The sequence below is a fragment of the Mesocricetus auratus genome, unplaced genomic scaffold (genome assembly GCF_017639785.1).
Source record: "Mesocricetus auratus isolate SY011 unplaced genomic scaffold, BCM_Maur_2.0 Super-Scaffold_100007, whole genome shotgun sequence".
In the NCBI taxonomy this organism is placed as follows: domain Eukaryota; kingdom Metazoa; phylum Chordata; class Mammalia; order Rodentia; family Cricetidae; genus Mesocricetus; species Mesocricetus auratus.
In genome coordinates, this window is record NW_024429191.1 from 85111297 (window position 1) to 85129629 (window position 18333).

At 50.5% G+C, this 18333-nt stretch overlaps 1 protein-coding gene and 1 long non-coding RNA gene across 2 annotated transcripts in view; one reads left to right on the forward strand and one right to left on the reverse strand.

The window, feature by feature from the left end:
* Cacng4 (calcium voltage-gated channel auxiliary subunit gamma 4) overlaps nucleotides 1-18333 on the reverse strand; it is a 55695-nt gene that overhangs the window by 13384 nt on the left and 23978 nt on the right. The window lies entirely within an intron of this gene.
* On the forward strand, nucleotides 13992-16416 carry LOC121141538. Its single transcript, XR_005878470.1, has 2 exons — nucleotides 13992-14267; nucleotides 16229-16416. It is a non-coding gene; the product is annotated as an uncharacterized LOC121141538 (long non-coding RNA).

The following is an 18333-nucleotide window of genomic DNA, read 5'->3' on the forward strand; positions in this document are numbered from 1 at the left end:
TCCCTCTAGTCTCCATTTGCCCCATTTTTATAGCACACACACCTTCCTGTCTACCCCAGTCTGTCTAGAACCCACAGCAGCCTCCACAGGGTTCCCAACTGTGGTAGTTCTGTCCTTTGAAAACTGTTCTACATATGGGATCTAAGGCATGGCATGGTAACCTTTGGAGAGTGGCGTCTGCACTCAGCACAATTCTCCTAAGACTTATCTCCAGTTGGTGTGCTGGTGGCTTGTGCCTTCCATGGCTGGGCAGTGTTCCCTGGTATGGAAACCTCATCTCTGCTGAATCATGACCCACTGACGGATGTCTGCCGTTTCTAGCTGTTCCCAACAGTGTCACTGTGGGTGTTCAGGTCCTAGGGGCAAATATGTTTATTACCACTCTGGGACAAATGCCCAGGGGTCCAACTGTTGGGTCATATGACAGCAACATGCTTAGTTTTTTTTTTATTTTTGGTTTTACGAGACAGGGTTTCTCTGTATTGTTTTGGAGGCTATCGGTCCAGCCTGGCCTCGAACTCACAGAGATCCGCCTGCCTCTGCCTCCCGAGTGCTGGGATTAAAGGCGTGTGCCACCACCGCCCGGCAACATGCTTAGTTTTAAGACAGACTGTCAAACTGGGCTCTGGTATGACTGTAGTAATGGAATATCATATACATTATCTACAATCTGCTTTTGCCACTGACGCACAATCACAAACGCCTCCCCAATTAAGAATTTCGGTCTTGAGAAAATTTTTATTTTCAAATTAGAAAAATAGTAAGCCATCATCATCCACCCAAATGACGCAGGAAAAGTCCTAAAAGGAACCCACAGGAATGAAAAGGAAAGCCCCTCATCGAGGTCGCTGAAGGAAAAGGGCTGTAGCCTACATCAGGATGTCGAGTGTTTGTATGTTCACCGGGAGACAAAGCTGAGCTTCCGGAACACTAGCTTGCACACTCGCAGAGGCATCTGCTCTGAGCATCGTTCCGACATATTCCACTGTCCTCAGCTCTACGGTTACAGTGGCGCTGAGCTGAATTAATGAGTTGATTTTTGTGGCACTGGGGACTGAGCCCGGGGCTTTGAGAAGGCTAAGCAAGCGGCTGTACCGCTGAACTGTGTCCCAGGCCCCTCTTCCTTTCTTTACTTACTTATTATTTTACAGAATTGTAAACAAGGCCGTGCAGTGCATTCATTAGCTTTCATAGCTTTGGTGTTTGTTTGTTTGTTTGTTTTGAGACAGGGTCTCACTGTGTAGCCCCAGCTGACCTGGAACGCATGAGATCCACCTACCTCTGTCTACCAAGTGCTGAGATTAGCGCCAGTAGGCCCGGCCTGTGGCCTTGCTTTAAAGTGATATGAATGGAGTAGGCGATGGAGCAGGCGGTCACCACGGGTTTTGTCCCCACTGGTCAGAAAGAGATTGATCCTTGTCCCTGGAGCTAAGAATTTGAGGTTCTTCCCTTAAATGTCCAGCTTGGTCAGATATCTTTAGTTTTGTTTTATTTTTTTCCCCTGGTGGCTCCAAGAGCCTTCTCTATTCCCATTCTCTCCTCAGGATTAGTTGGGAAACTCTATGTCCTGAGGTAGAGCATCCAATAGCGAATCCAACATTCAGGCTGCACCCTCCTCCTTCTCTGGGGTCCTTGCTTCTATTAATGGGACCAAGCATTCCTGTCACCTCAGTTTCCTGGGAGTTTTTCCACAAGAGCTACCTCACCTCCCTCAACCTGTTTATGTGGAGTGCAACAGTTTTAGTCCTGAGGACTTCACATTTATCTCTGTCAAGTTTAATTTTGTTAGCATTGGCTTGAGGCGTTTAACAGGGAGAAAATTAATGGCTGATGAGAGAAGTAGGAGAGAAAGCTATTTCCACCTCACTTGAGTTCTTTTTCAGCAAGACGGAACACTGACTGGGTTGTCTGCTAAGTGATATTTAGGGCGGTCCATTCTGAGACCCTGGACTGAGCCCACTACAAGAATATGGAGACACTAGGGGCATGGTGGTCACTGGCTTGTGTTCACAGGGACACAGTGGCCCTCAGGAATATCAGGAAGCTAGTTGTTCTCATCTATGAAGGAAGAAGCCAGAGGGGCTACTCCTGTTTGTGATTCCATGGCTTCCTGTGGAGAAGATGTGCAGGTGTGTTAGCGAGTATACCCATTCACGAGCCACTTTCTTCAAAAGTGTATCTACCGGCATAGGGCACATCTGGAAAGAAATTTCCCAGGATATGTCCGCTATTTTATGTCTGGGTGGCAGGATAATGAGTGAGATGAGTGTGCAAATTCCTTTGTGTTTTCTGAATTTTCTGCCGCGTCTTAAATGAACTACTAAACCTTATTAAAAGAGGCTGGGTCCTTTAAGAGAAAACATGGTGATGGAAGCATATCTGAAATGACTGCAGATGACCTCAGCTGTGGAAGCTGGTGAGCCAGGTAAAGACTGTGGTGTCAGGAGTGTGTGTGGTGTGTGGTGTGTGTGTGTGTGTGTGTGTGTGTGTGTGTATGTGTGTGGTGATGGGGTAGTTTCTCCTTCCAGGATCCTTTTGAAGGTTGTACCACAGGATCTCAGGATTATGCTTCCAGACAGCCTAGGTGACCAATCCCATGAACCCAATGGATTTTGGAGACAAGGTTTTTAATATGAAAGCTGGGGTAGTTAGTCACTCTCTGAGTCATTTCAAGGATGCTGGCATCTGACACCTTGATAAGAGGCACCTTAGCAGCCCATTCTAATAAGGGAATCCTAGGGGAAAGAATGCCAGCTGCTGACTTCATAATAAGTGATCATTCGAACAATCCTGTATCTCCTTCATCGCCTTCCCAGAGTAGCACGCCACTCTGAGCCCCACAGCATTAACAGCAGTTAGGATCCCCAGCCAGAAGCGTACAGACACCACACTGCTCACCTCCTGTCCAATGCAGCCGTCAACCTTGTGCATACGCCCCCATCCATGCCTCAACTCAGCTGCACCAATTACTTCTTGCTTTTTGCTTTCAGCAATGGGTAGGTTGCCTGGGGGAACAGCTCTGCAGCCATCCCTGGTTACCCACCCGTATACTTTGCACAGGGGGAGGATGGGATGGGAGCAGGTGGAGAAACTTTTCCAGTCTCTGTCCCTTAGGCTCAGGTTCCCTCAGTACATTCTGAGTTGCTTCTTTGAAGTTGGGGCCATTGCTTCCTTCTTCTCCGGGTCTGGTCCCCTAGGATGGCCACCTTTAGGGCAAATACTACCCGTAGAAAACCTGGACTCGGGCTCAAGTCAAAGGTCAAAGCTTAGGTATACTGTGTGTGCTCTGTACATCAGCCCATTGCGTCTCTGTAACAACATCTCCTTTGGAGACAGGGGGAGGTGCCTTGGGGAGGCCCAAAGACCCGCTTGCACAAGCCCACTACAGAGGCCCAAGGTAGAGCCACTAGGCGTTTGCCCAATTCTAGAAAGAGGAGGAGAAAAGTGAGGCCTGCTGTGTGCTTGACAACAGCTGCATGAGTCTATGTGCATCTCTTGGCTGAGTGCTCTTCCCCAACCCTGCAGTTGCCTCCATCTACCGGGGCAAGGGGTAGGGTAGGCAGCATGAGTACCAAGCTAGCTTAGGAGAAATGACTTCCTGCTGTGAAGCTGGAGGGAACGGCAGTGTCTAAGTCTTGGTATGACAGCTTCATATCTGCCAGGGAGAGTGGGACTGGGTCAAGGAGCACTTAAGGGCTCAGTGTAGATGCAGAAGAGGCAAGTAGAGGCAGGTACTCTGTGGGACGTGTCTGTTCATTCACAAACCATTCATTCACCACTCCTCAACATGCCTTCATTCCTTCATTTTACTCATTCCTCAATGGTATTTTCATTGCTTGGTCATTACCTACTCATTCACTCCTCAGCTGTTTTGTGTGCGTGCGTGCGTGCGTGCGTGCGTGTGTGTGTGTGATGCTGATCTCTGAAGCTTGTTGGGTAGTGTGTGTGTGTGTGTGTGTGTGTGTGTGTGTGTGATGCTGATCTCTGAAGCTTGTTGGGTAGCCAGTCTACCTGAGTCACTGAACCCTGTCTTTGAAAAGTGGATGCAGGCAAGGGAGAGGCTCAGCTGTTAAAGCAATTTCAGTGTAAGCATGAGGACCTGATTTTGGACTCTCAGAACCGACACAGACGCTGGTGGGTCTGTAAGGCAGAAGCAGAGGATCTCAGAGTAAGCTGGATACTGAGACTAACCGTATCTGCGAGCTCTGGGTCTGACTGAGAGCCCCTGCCTTAGAGAACAGGGTGGAAGAGTGATCAAGGATGAGTCACAACAGCAGCCTTAGGCACTAACATGTACATATAACCTGCGTACATATGCATTCATACATGTGCAAACACACCCCATACCACACACCAGTGTGTAAAAATGGGGAGGGGGAAGATGGATGGCACCTAATGAATGACACAAAGTTATCCTGTTACATACACACACACACACACACACACACACACACACACACACAGAGACAGACAGACAGAGACAGAGAGAGAGAGAGAGAGAGCGCGCGCGCGCGCAAAAAAGAATTGAAAAGAAATAAAGAAAACAAAACAAGACCTGCACATGGACCACTGCTAAGACAGGGTATAGGCAGAGAATGCCCAAATCAGCCAAGGCAAGCGCAAAGACCACACCTGCCACCTGTGTCTGAATCATTTTATCAACTGCTAACTTTGTATCTTATGAATTTTGCAAACATTTTCTATTTAGGCAATCTCCAAATTAGCCCAAATTAGAGAGAATTCACTGATGGAGCACCGAGATGGGGTGGCAGCATGTAGCTCACAGCTCTGGTACAGGGTCCAAATGGCCCAAGTCTTTATCTCAGACCAGCGCATTCTGGGTCTCTTGCCCCCATGCCGCTCTACGGCCACAACTTCCTAGAGCTGTATACCCACGGGTTAGCTTCCATCCCACTACCAGGGAGAAGGGAAGAAACAGTGTGACAGCCCTGGACAGATGTTTCCATGCCTTATCTCATCTGGGTCAGGAGCAATCTGGGACTCTGTGGGCCAGGCAGAGCCCTGAGAGGGTGGCCAGGCTTCAGCAGAGCTGAGGGACAGGAGGTGGTGGCAAGGTTTTCACGGGAGTGAAACCCGTGGTATCACTTAGTGTCTGTCGTATGGTAGGCACTATCTGAAGCACTCACGCTTTATCAACACAGCCTCTATTCTAATCCCAGAGGGCAGACACGATGGCCGTCATACGTTGCTGCTAAGGACCCACCTGGGATTTGATCCCAGACCACTAGGCCTGAGAGATCAGGCTTTGGTACCTCTCATCTGGGGGCAGTGTATCCCCAGCACTGTAGCTCTGCTCGTCATGTGAGCATGAGCACAAGCTCCAACATAACGGCAGAGGTCCAAGGACAACTTCTGGGAGTCAATTCTCTCTCCTACCAGGTGTTTTTAATTCTGGGGATCAAATCAGGTCATCAGGGTTGGCAGCAAGCGCCTTTAGCTGCTGAGCCATCTCGACAGCCCCCTCAGACCTCGGGTGACCTTTCTGAAAACCCTATCTCTAAGCAAGGTCATATTCTGAAGTGCGGGAGTGATGATGCCAATGCAAGATTTGGGGGTGGGGGAGTCATTTAACCTGGGACACTGAGTTGGGACTGGGTGCCCTGGCCAGGCATGCAGGCCAATACACCGGAGGGACTGGGCTCTCTTTAGGCCCGTCTTGTTCCCCATGTAGAGGTCCTCTTCATAATCCTCTTCCACGCCCATCTCCAAAGAAACTTCCTAATGACTGTGATTTCCCAATTGGCATGTTCTGGTCTCCTGCGGGCTGGCCGCTCTCCAGTGGCAGTGAGGCAGGCTGCTGGGAAACTTTCCCCCGGGTTCCTACAGAGAAATGCCAGACTCTGGGAAGCAGGGTGGGCTGGGCTGCACTCCAAGGACGTGCCAAGTTCTTGGCCTACAGTGACACTTCAAGACCCCGTTAAATAATCATAGATTTCACTTTCTTCGTGAAACATTATATTTCCTGAGCACCTGCTATTTTCTAAATGATGGGGTCTTGGAGATGTAGCAGAATATTTTCTCCTTATATTTGTTTCCCTTTCACAGGGCATGTGGCTTCTACGGATTTCCAACTTTTCCCATGGGTACGGTCACGGGGTAGGTGGCCATGCTCTCCTTTGCACTGTGAGCCGAAGTGATACATGCAAGGCCCGAGACAGACGCTGGAGCAGGAAGTGTGCCCATTTACCCCCACCCCCAAGCAATGGAGGATCGACAAGATGGCCGGAGTCGCGCTGAGGGACGGCGCTGGAGGATGGCTGTCCTCTGATAGGACCAGTCACTTTAGACTGTCAACCTCAGCAGGTGACTACATCTCAGAGAACTTCTGCTGTGGCAAAAATCAACGCATACCTTTAATCCCAGCACTCGGGATTGGGATAAACTGTTTCTCTGAGCTCGGCACCACAGCCTTGGCCAGGTTCCTTAGCCACACGTTCTCTGAGGAGTCCTCTCCTTCATCACCACTGAGGAACTGTCAATAGAAAAAGCTCCAAAAGGCAGAGGCCATGTACTTTTTTTTTTTTTTGCTTTTTTTGAGACAGGGTTTCTCTGTGTTGTTTTGGAACCTGTCCTGGAACCCGCTCTGTAGCCCAGGCTGACCTTGAACTCACAGAGATCTGCCTGCCTCTGCCTCCCGAGTGCTGAGATTAAAGGTGTGCGCCACCACTACCAGATCCTATTGTTTAATTTTTAAATTAAAGGAAAACATTTAAGGCAGGGTCTTCCCCAGTCCAGGTTGGCCTCAAATTCCCAAGGTCGTCTAAGGATGACCTTGAACTTCAGATTCTCCCATGTCCACCTCCTAAGCGCTGAGATTGCAGGTGTGCTCCAACACACTCAGCTTTTGCAGTGCTGAGGATTGAACCCAGGGCTTTGTTCACATTAGACAAGCTGTCTCCCAAGCAAGCTACATCCCCAGCCCCCTCTCACTTCTTCTGATAGCCTTAGCGTAGCACCTGGAAGGCCTTTGTCCTTCTGTGATCTTTAGGGACTTCCTTTTAGATGTGTGTCTTAGTTAGGGTTTCTATTGCTGTGAAGAGACACCATGACCACAGCAACGCTTATAAAGGAGAATATTTGAGGTGGTGGCTTACATAGTTCAGAGGTTCAGTCCATTATCGTCATGGCAGGGAGCATGGCAGAATTCAGACAGACATGGTGCTGGCTACATCTTGACCAGAAAGGCAACAGGAAGTGAACTCAGACACCGGTTGGTATCTTGAGCATAGGAAACTTCACAGCCCACCCTCACAGTGACACACTTCCTCTAACAAAGCCACACCTACTCCAACAAAGCCACACCTCCTAATAGTGCCACTCCCTATGAGCTTACAGGGGTCAATTACATTCAAACTACCAAAATGTGGTTCACTCATTTGACCCTTAACCCATTCTTTCTTTAATCCAGCACTCCTGCATTGATGCCAGGCCCCATGGGAGTGAAAAGACACAGAACCTGTCTGGGAGGACAGATACCGCAGATGGGGAGGTGAGTGGGCATCCTACTCAAAAAGTGAGACGAGGATCTGAGGGTTCAAGGAAGTTCAGTGCTGGACGGGGTACATGGGGAAGCTGCAGGGGTGATCCCCTGAGCAGTGCTGGGCAGACGGCAGCCCAGAAAGAAGGCTCAGAAGACCCAGAGATGGGCGTAAAGATGAGGGACTGAGGCTTAAAAATGTCGTCAAGATTTAGGATACAAAGGCAGCCTGAGGTTCCCTGTAAAGGGGGCTGCATTTAATGCTACCTGCTCCAAGGTGCCACCGTGAGGGTGAGATCATATTGTGAGACTAGAGTGACTGGCAGCTAGAAAAACCCCTCATGACTCACTCTCTGGAGGCGCTGAATGTCTCTGATGCTATTCCCAGCCTGCCTGGGCATCATTTGGCCCGTTAGGTTTGCCCTACCCTAGGGCTCTTGGGTGTCTGCCTCTAGTCCCAGAGGAGCTCAGCTGCCTGGGAGATGGCAGGCTGTGCTTGCCCAGGACTAACAAGCTCTCTCTCTTCATCATGTCTCCTCGCATTGGAACCCCTTGTAAGGACACATTTAACCCTGGCTCTAAGTCAGCAGCTTTCTACGGCTGCCTGAGGCCCTTGGGCAGCCTCTTGCTGGCTGCTGTCAGATCGAGGGGCAGGGAGAGAATAGGAGGCAGGTGGATGGGTAGGTGTGGGAGCTCCAGCCCATGGCTCTCCTCACAGACTGTCTGTCGGCTGTAGGAGAGCACCGCCATGAGGAGCGATGGATCACAAACCACAGTGTTTGCAAACACAACAGAAGAGGGGCTCCAGGGACTAGGGCTTGGGAAGAAGGCATCTTCTAGGATTTGGTTCTCATGGTTATGTGTTGGGAGTTTCGTGTCCTATATGGTGACGTGAAGATGTGCTGGGCTAGTCAGGTATGGTGGGATGCACTTATAATCTCAGCGCTCTGGACAGCAAACTGGGGAACAAAATAAACTCATTCATAAGAAGAGAACCTGAATTGAGACTTCCTCTAAAGAGGTTCCCCACTTCAAAACAGCCTGGAGAGGCGATTTCTTAGGTTCAGCAGTCAAGGCACACAGAGGTAGAGGCGGGCCATGCTACAGCTTCAGCTGGCTCTAGAACCTGGTTGTGTCATCCACACGGGGCTGGTCTTGCAGGCACGCAAAAGTCAAGTGTTAGCATGTCACAGAGGCTGTGTCAATAGTTCAGAAAGCTACTGAGGTCAAGTTTCCTGCAAGGAAACCCCCGAAGGGTGACTTCCTGAGGTGAGCATGAAGCATTCGTTGCAGTAGCAACTCCAGGAGAGTGTTGGAGATACCAGGACCAAAGGATATCTGTGGAGGGAAGGTGGAGGTGTGGGGCAGAGCCAGCCTGAGAGAGAGGCTATGGGTGCTGCCCCAAACAGAACCGAGAGGTGCGGCTACTCAATGCCCTTTCTACCTAGACGATGACACCACAAGCTCCAGGTGTTGGACATGGAGCTGCAGTATTTCGTGTTTTCGCTGCTGGGTGTCAGTCTTGCTTTGACTCAATCTTTCCCTGCTCTTCTCCACATCCCTCCCCTTTAAAATGGGAATATTTACTCCATGTCACCAAACGCTAAAAGAACGTAACTGGTTTATTAATTATACAGGGACTCGGAGTGAAGAGACGGCTTTGAATCCCAAAAGAGATTTTATATTTCTGAATGGTGTTGAAACTGTTGCAGTTATGGAGTGTTTTGAAGTTGGAACGAACGCATTTGTGCATTATGACCGTAAACCTGCTAGAATCAGGGATAGCGTGTGATGAACTTAAAAGGACGTGTTTGGGTATCAGGTTGGCAAGGGCTGACTGTGTAAGAGTTAATCTTGATTGTCGCCTTGATGGGATTTAGAGTCATCTAAGAGATAAACCTCCGGCCATGTTAGTGAGGTCATGAGAGAGGCTTTAAGTGAGGTGGTGGGAAAACTCATTCTGAGTTTAGATGACATCACCCCATGGGCTGGGGTTGTGGACTAAACAAAAAGAGAGAGATGAGCATGGCATCATCACTCTTTGCTTCCTGACTAAAGATGCAATATGGCCAGCTGCCTCGTGGTCCTACCGCCGCCTCTTGGTTGTGATGGACTACATCCTCAAAGTCTCAGCCAAACCGAACCTTCGCTCCCGAAGTTGTGTTGTTCAGGCATTTTGTCACAGTAACAAGAAAAGTCATGAAAGCAGATACTCACCAGCCCCTTCCTTTAACCTCCAAACAGAGGCATCTCTTTAAGGTCTTAGGCTATGGATGGTTGGACACACGGTCAAGTAGGAGCCAAGCCATCTGCCATCCCTAAGTCACGCTGTCCCTCTGTGGTGTGACTTGTTCCCCTGGGAATAATGTCCTGGCATAGAACCGCCCATGGTGGCCATATTCCATGGTCCTGTCCACAGCCAGGCTGACCAATCAGAATCTCCCCCCATGAATACAGATTTGAATTCAGTCAGGAGACTCAGGAGATGCAGGTGGAGTGTACTTGAGTGGTTCATGATGGAGGTTCCTGGCTTTCCTCTTCCTTGGTCTTGGCTGAACTCTTCCCTACGCCCCTAAGGACACTTCCTGTCTTCTACTAAAGTCAGTATCTGTGCTTGTAATCAAGAGGATCCCAGCTGCCAGACAGCTGAACCTTTGCTTGGGGAAGGATATCTTGCCTGGGCTCTGCTCCACGGGGAAGTTCGGGAACACTGTTCTGAGATGTGAAAATAAGCACAGATTCCCAAGAGATCACAGACCTCAGGGGGACAGAAAGGACACTGCATCACAAGACCTCAATATTGCACGCCGTCACGGGGAAGCATGTGACATGTGCCTCCCAGTCTCTTCAGGTCTCAGTCACCTGGAAGTTAACCAGCCCAGGCGGTCATCTTCCCACAAGCATCTGGGGTACCATCTCTGAAGTGGGGGTACCCACAAACCCCATGGAGTTTCCATAGAAGAAACAAGACGATATAAGACCAAGAGGGAGAGGGAACCCACAAATGGCAGGTTCTCTTCTATCATTTGTTTAAACAAAACAAAACAAAAAAGCCTTTCTGTTTGCTCACAGCCTACAGTGAAATCCCTGGCAGTCTGCTTCCTCGGGGCTGCCTTTTCAGGAAACATAGCCCTGCATGGGGACTGGCAAAAGCAACTTAGGGGAGACAGTATGGCTCACAATTCCGGTTACAGCCAGTCATTGCTAGGAAGTCACAGCAGCAGGAGCTTGGGAGAACTGGTCACGTGACACGCACAGTCAGGGGCACTCTGTAATGGATGTATGCCTGCTGGCCAGTGCTCAGCAGCTGGCCCTCTCCTTCTCATTCGCTCTAGGGTCCAGCCCACAAAATGGTACCTCCCCCATGCAGGGTGGGTTTTCCCACTTCAATTAACCCGATTAACAAAACCCTTCCCAGGCCAATCTAACTTAGACAACTCCTCACTGAGACTTCCCAGCTGATTCTAGATCGTGCCAAGGCGACAATTAAAACTAGCCATCGCAGGGGCCTCAGGGGTGACTTGGCCTGCAGCTCACTGCCCATCTCATGACCCTGAGCCTCGGGCTTTCTCCATCCCTTCTGGGCTCCCAGAGTCCTTGGAGGGCAGCACAGCTCTAGGCTCACCTCCGCCAGTGCTGTGTAGCAGAACTGCCGGGATTTTCCAGGCTTCCTGCCGAGATTCATAATTGAACAGAGCCAGAGCGATTCCCCAACCAATGGCTGTCTTCTCCCCCAGCACCGGGGAATGGTGTTCTCTGTGATTTCTCTGCTTGTATCTGCTCCGTAACTACAGCCTGGATGAAAGCTTGGTATTGAGGGCTGGGCTTTTTTTTTTTTCTCCTCTTTGCCTCCTTCTTTCTTTTTTAATGAGGAACAAATACGGTGTTCAAAGGGGGGCAAAACAGTTCGCTGCAGATTCCAGACTTTTCCATAGCATGGCTTCTGCAGATCTCTGGGAAGTTAATAACCTGAGAGTTTTAGTTAGCCTGTGTGGGGGAGGGAGAATCATAGTAGGGACATATAAACTTCCCAAAGGGACTGGCTGCTTCATCCTGATCACTTCAAACATTAGGAACCTGAGGCCTGGAGGGGTGAAAGGTCATTTCTGCGGCAACAGGCTAGCTGGTGGGACAGTCAAGCCTAGATCACTCATCTCCGGACTCCCAAGTTCAGCATTCTTTTGCTCGCCCACTGCTGCCTGCTCTGTATAAGGGCTCCCACCACGTGACTCTACCTCCCCAGTGTCCCTGACAGCTGGTGGGCAAGGACAGGGACACTGCTAAGCATTTCCTAAGACTCCCACTCCAACAAGCTCCAACTTAATCCTAAATGTCAAACGTGTCCTTGCTGATGATGAGTCAGTGGCCTGCAGCGAGTTAAGTGACCACGCCCACGGTAGACATTGCTAACCAGTCACAGTGCTATCCACTTAGTCTGAATCCATGTCAGCCCCGGCACTCCATCCAGGGACTACTAATGGAGATGCAAGCTGCTCTACCGTGGCACACAGGAAGTGCATCCAGCCCGTCACCTGCTATTATAACCAGGTGACCAGACGGCAGCCGTGCTAATAGAGAGCCCAGTCTGCCGGCCTCCTCCCCAGGACTGCCATGGCGCCCTCCCTGCCCTGGTATGGCCACGACAGCTTGCCTGGCTGAGGAGGCCCTGAACAATGACTGCTTTTCCTTCAGCCCCACTGTTAATGGACTAACAAGAGCAGCTTGCAGTTGAGCACTAAACCCTGAAAAGCCCTTAGCTAAGCGCCTTCCAATGTCTCACGTAAACCTTCAAAATGCCTTAAGAAGCAAGGGCTCCCACAGCTGGGGATATAGCTTAGTGGCAAGGTGCCTGCCTGGCATGGGCAAAGCCCTGGGTTCAATTCTTAATGACAAAAAAAAAGCAGGTGCACCTGTAAGCCTGCCACACACAACAGGGCTCAGAGAGGGCCAGTAATTTGTTAGCAGAGTCCCAAGGAGGCACAGAATTCTTCAGGAGAGAAAAGAGGTGGGGGGAGGGAAGGGGGTGTCTGTGAGGGCACACACCTGCCAAGTCACCGGCACCTTCTGGTAGCCAGGCAGGCAGGGGTGTGAGAGCTCAGATCTGCTCACGGAGTACACCTGGGGCTGGAGGAGCAATGCCAGCCGGCTAGAAACCCAATTCAAACCGGACGTTCAATGCCCCCCTCCCTCCCACACCTGTGATCCAGAGTGCCAAATAAACACAGTTATCAGCTGCAGCCCTGATGCTAACACTCCCTGTGGTGAAGAGCCACTAGCTCACAGGCTTGGCTGAGGCCTCAGAGCTCTGGGCTCATCGGTCACACCTGATGCCCATGTCCTCGGCCCCAGCCTCCTGGGAACCTGAAGTCCTGCCTGTGTCAGTCCATTGGCTGCTTTCCAGGAAGAGAGTCACTATTTCTGGCCCTTACATGATCCATTCTCTATGGCAGCAGAGACAAATGTCCCCTTATCTTGCTTAGGATGGGTCCCCAGCGCTGTAGCACAGGTGCCTCTTCAGCCATGGCCTCAGTCTTGAATTCAAGTCAATACCCTACATGCCCGCATCCTGATATACACCAGGCGTCTGGCCATGTGTGTGCGCCACAGCTGTCCCATCCCTGCCTGTACCTCAGCAGTGACTTGGTGACTTGGTCAGGGAGCCACTGGGAGAAGCTGACTTCTGAACGGAGCCTCATGAAGAATTAGCTAGCCAAAGGCTAGGCAGATGTTCCAGACACAGGGGACATGTGGCAGGGTCAGGGCCAGAGGCCGGTACGCCTGAGAGGGTAAGAGATGGCTACTGACAAAGAAAGGTATGGGGAGGCGAAAGCAGTGTGGCCTGGGGGACTCTGTGAATCTGGGAGCCCGGACAGGTACTAAACTAGCAATGCAGTGAGATCAGATTTGCTTCTTGTCCTCCAGAGCCAGGGCCAGAGAAGCAGAGGGGCCAATCAGAATCCAGACTCTGGGATAGTTTCTCAAGGATGCTCACCTGCTGATTTGGGGCAGAGAGGGGGATTCCCTCAGAGCAACGTGTCTTCCCAGCTCTGTCTGTCATGTAACCACGCCCCCTCCACCACTTCCAAACACACTTGGCTCAAGGCTATAGTAGCTTTCCTGGGCCACTTCTTCCAGATGGCACCCACACTCAAGACCTCCAATGGCCCTTCCATAGTTTGCTGTCAAGGCCAATACATCCCAGGCTCCCTGTTGACAGTTCCAGATCAATTGTCACTGTGGCCCTTCTCCATATTCTCCAGCAAAGACATCCCCACCCCCACCCCCTACCCCCAGCCTCAGCTCCCCCTGCTTCACGTTTTCTAGGTTTGGAGCTAAGGCTCCCGGGTTTTTGCTTGCCGGAAGTGAAAAAGGAAGCGAGAATGTAAAAGCCAGCTTCCTTCCCTCCACACAGGCACAGCAGGTCTATGAGCTACAGGATTTGGTGGGGCTGGAGGCAGAGAAGATTGGCTGGCCCGGAGCCAGGCTGCTGAGACACCCCTGGGAACAGAGCGGAACAATTGCCATTGTGAGTTAAGCAGGCCGTTTATGGGGAGGATAAAAGTTAATGAGAGCTGTACTTCAGCCCCCACCAGTAAGCAAGAGCAAGGCTGGCAAATAAACCACACACAGAGGTGGATTTGAAGCCGCTGCCTGCTCAGCAGAGAGCCATGCGATGGCAGCTTGCTGGAGGAAGGGATGTGAGCCACCCTCTCCTTATCAGGAAGGTGGTCGAGATCTGGACATCACCAACTTCATCTAAATTCTCCAGGTGGCTTCTTAATCTCTTACTGGGGACAGCGGAAACTAGTCAGGGAAGGAGGTGAGGGCTCTTAGCTAATCCACCTAGGTAAAGCTTTTTTGTTCAGTCTCTAGAAGGCATCCAGGTGGACAGTGCAAGCTTGGCGCCTTGGCTGTCCTAACGGCTTGCGCTAGTCCAAGGTTTTCCTCGAAGCCTTCAGAGCTCAGAAAGAGGCATAAAACCAAAGCCTGGAGTGGTGTGGGCATCAAGTATTGCTCTGATGACACTAGTGATGACAATACCAGCAGCTGACACCTCACGGGGACGTCAGTTCTGAGTGCACCGTCTTAATTCTTTTGACCCTTGCTGGGATCCTCATGTGACAAAAGGAGAGACTGAGTTCTCCAGAGGTTCTGTAAATGCAGTCGTGTTTAGAACCCACTCATCTTCAAGACCCCCGTGTGCCTAGACCACACTGTTCTACCCTCTCTGGGACCAAATGTACACACGTTAGAGGGCTGACAAGGCCCAGTAAGGAAGATGGAATGTTTCACATTATCTCCCCTCCCCCTGGGTCTCTTGGGAAATATACTTATTATTCATTGTGTGAGTGACATGAGGGGGTGTATATTCTGGAGAGTGCTTGTGGTAGGCAGAGAATAGGTCTGTAGAGTCAGCTCTCTCCTACCCTTTTTTTTGTTATTTGAGACACGGTTCCCTGGCTGTCCTGGAACTCACTTTGTAGACCAGGCTGGCCTTGAACTCCCCCCTACTATGACGAAGTTCCCAAGGATGGGATTCATGTAACCAGGGGCAAACCACCGTACCAGCCCTGTTGTTTTTTGTTTGTTTTTGTTTTTCTGAGTCAGGGTTTCATGTAATCCAGGCTGGCCTCAGACTTGCTATATCGTCAAAAACGAAGCACAAGCCTCTGCTCATCTGTCTCCATGTCTCAAGGGCTAGGATGTCGGATGCACACCTCTCCTAACTGCCGTCTTCTGGAGGCATACTTCCTCTACTTCCCAGAGGACTCCCTCTTCTTCCCTCGGCCTTGTTGATCCACCAGAAAGTCAGTTTTACATGCTGACGTGGTCTCCATCCTCCTCTGCCCTATTTGGATCTGTGTGACTTTTAGCTGGTGTCCTCACTCAGAATCACTGGCCAGGGTGATTTGATGACACAGGACTTCAATGCTATGCTTGGCTTCCCACCTCCTGCAGCAGCAGATCTGGGTTTGCCAGGCTCTCTCCTGCTCTCCAGTCCTGCTGTGGGCATCCCCTTTCCAACCACACTGCACCAGGTGCAACCCTTATCACACTAAACCGTCCCGAGCATGCTCCCTTGGTCCTGACCCCCGCCACATCTCCTTGCAAGCTTTCGAAGGCCATCAGGGCAGGTGCCACACCTTCCAAGAAGCCTCCAGGCTTCTGCTACTTCTCTGTTTTCCTTATAACCATCCCTCTGTAACTACAAGTTCTGCATCAACAGAGTCATTTAATTGCGGGTCAAAAATACTCAGGGAAGAGGTGCATCTGTACCGAACACATACGGACTTCCATCATCATTGCCTGAATAAAACAATGTATATATACTGTTCTAGGACTCAGACGCTGGAGATGACTCAGCACACAGAGAAGGCTTTGTGCAAGTGATGTGCGATTACGTAGCCACTTAGCATGAGGGACTTGAGCCTCCTGGACTTTGCTATCCATGGTTGGGGTGGGGGGGAATCCATCCCCTATACAATTCTCTACCATTGTAGCCTCTTGCATCACCTATCTTTAAACTGTGTTTCAATCCCTAAGCCGGAGACCTTGGTCTGACATAATTTGTCTTTGAGCGTCTGCTTGACTCATGTTGGTAAAAACAAAGGACCTGTGAGGCTGGGAATGCAGGGAGCACTGCTCTCTTCTGAGCCCCTGGTTCTGTGCTCATGTGCAGAAGGCAGAAAGAAACGCTCAGTCAACACTCTTCTCCCTTTTGCCCTGCAGAAAGCAAAATACCCCAGGACCCCGGAATGCCCAACCTGGACAGGGAGAGCCATAGATAGGATATCATTGTCTCCGACAAAAAGATGCTGTGGACTGAGTCACCTGTCATTGGCTGTTTGGAGTCCACTAATCAGTGCTGGAAGCCCAAGTTGATGTAACATGATAAATACAAATGTTCTGGAGATGAATCTATGGACTGTAACCCCCAAGTACCACAGTGTGGGATTCAAAGGGATCAGATGTCAGATGAGTACAATTTTAACTAATTCATGTGTGTGCATGTGTATGAGTGCACATGTGTCCACGTGCATGTGAAGGTCAGAGGTCAACCTCGGGTTTCGTTCCTTAAAAACCGTTCCCCTTGTTTTTGTAAAGCAGTGACTCTCATTGGGCCTTTGGGCTCATTGATATGGCTAAGTTAATGGGCCACTGAGCTCTGGGGACACAGATGCCTGTCTCTGCCTCCCAGCTCTGGAATTACAAGTGCAATCCACCATGCCTGTATTTTTTTTATGTGTTTGGGCCTTGAACTCAGGTCCTTATTCTTGTACACTAAGCATTCCATTGTTTGAGCTATGTCACCAGCCTTCATTTCTAACCGATCTTAATGTCAAAATGAAATAACCACCAGTAAGCAGGATGGATGGATAGCTCCAAGAACAAAACCCAGAAGACCCAGAGGCCTGTCTGAATCCTATTCTCAACACATCTTGTTCTCAAGCCCTAGAATCCAGTTGTTTCTGGGGTAACACAGGTCACTCCCAGAGGGTGGCAAGCTGCAGGGGGATCCTAAGACCCAACCCCTGCCAGGTTCCACCTGCCTTTTTCAGGCCTTCCTCTGCTTGGCTGGAGCTCAAAACCCAGACTCCTCAGGCATGGCGCAAAGCCACCTTGTGACCTCAAGGCTTTCATTATTCATGAGGTCATTTTTTTCTCTGGCTTGAAACCGGGGTCCAGCCACACGGACCACGCATCTTCGGTTCAGACAGAAGGCAGCGATGCAGACAGCAGCTGCAGAAGTGCAGTTTGCAGAGGTGTGTAAAGCAGGTTGGCGGCCTGAGTGCTGTGGCCGGGAGCCAGCACCGAGTCCACTGAGGTCTGAATATTTTACACCCAGCGACTCTGGGTTATAGGCTTCAGAGCTTCAGACGCCAGATTAAACTTGATTTGAAACTGGCCCTGGAGGACATTTGTTAAAGAAAAATAAAGATGCTAGATGGAGCTTAATGTCCTCTGCAGGACGACTCTGTCTGCTGACAGTCTACAGCTGTGGACTTCTGGAAGGATCCAGGTGCCAGCTCCTGCCTTCCCCACCTTACTCTTGCCCTGGAAGCCTGTCCCCCTCTCCTCTTCCCACCACCAGCCTCCACAGAAGTACCACGGAGACACTGGTCTTTCCCTGCCCCTCTTCTCTTGAGGTGTCTGTGTGTGTGGTGTGTATGCATGTTCACACGGGTATAGGTACATGTGGGTACATGTGTGTGGGCACCAGAGGTTGATATCAACTCTTTCTCAATTGTTCTTTCATCTGATTCACTGAAGCAGGGTCTCTCAATCAAACCCAGAGCTCACCAATGGGGCTAGCTTGCCAGCTCCAGAGACTCATGGAGTCTCAGCCTTTAGAAGCTGAAATTAGAGACTTTAGCCAATGAGCCATCTCCCCAAACACCCCTCCCCTAAAGTTGCCAACTTTGTACCAAAGGGATCCCAGAAGTTCAGGAGATGGGCACTACTGTCCCATTTCACAGAGAGGCAACTGAGGCTCCAGAATGAGCAGGTACGGGGATCTGGTTTTCAAACTGCTTATACTTGGCTCCAAGTTCATGCTGCTTCTCACATGTCACCCAGGTCGTGGTCATTGATGGTCAGAATAGGGCCACCTGGAGACCAATTCACAGTCTGGCTAAGGCTGTTGACGAAAACCTCCTGCCCCACCCCACGCTTCACCTCCCTGTTTCAAGCAGCCGGGATAACCACAGGATCGCCTCAAGGGTTGAGGTTAGAGAGTTAGGGAAAGCTTGGGGGGTCCTGAACCATAGCCCTAATGTGCCTGCTGGGTTTCCGGACTAAGGAGGAGCAAGCACTTGGTCACCTGGAGCCCCATC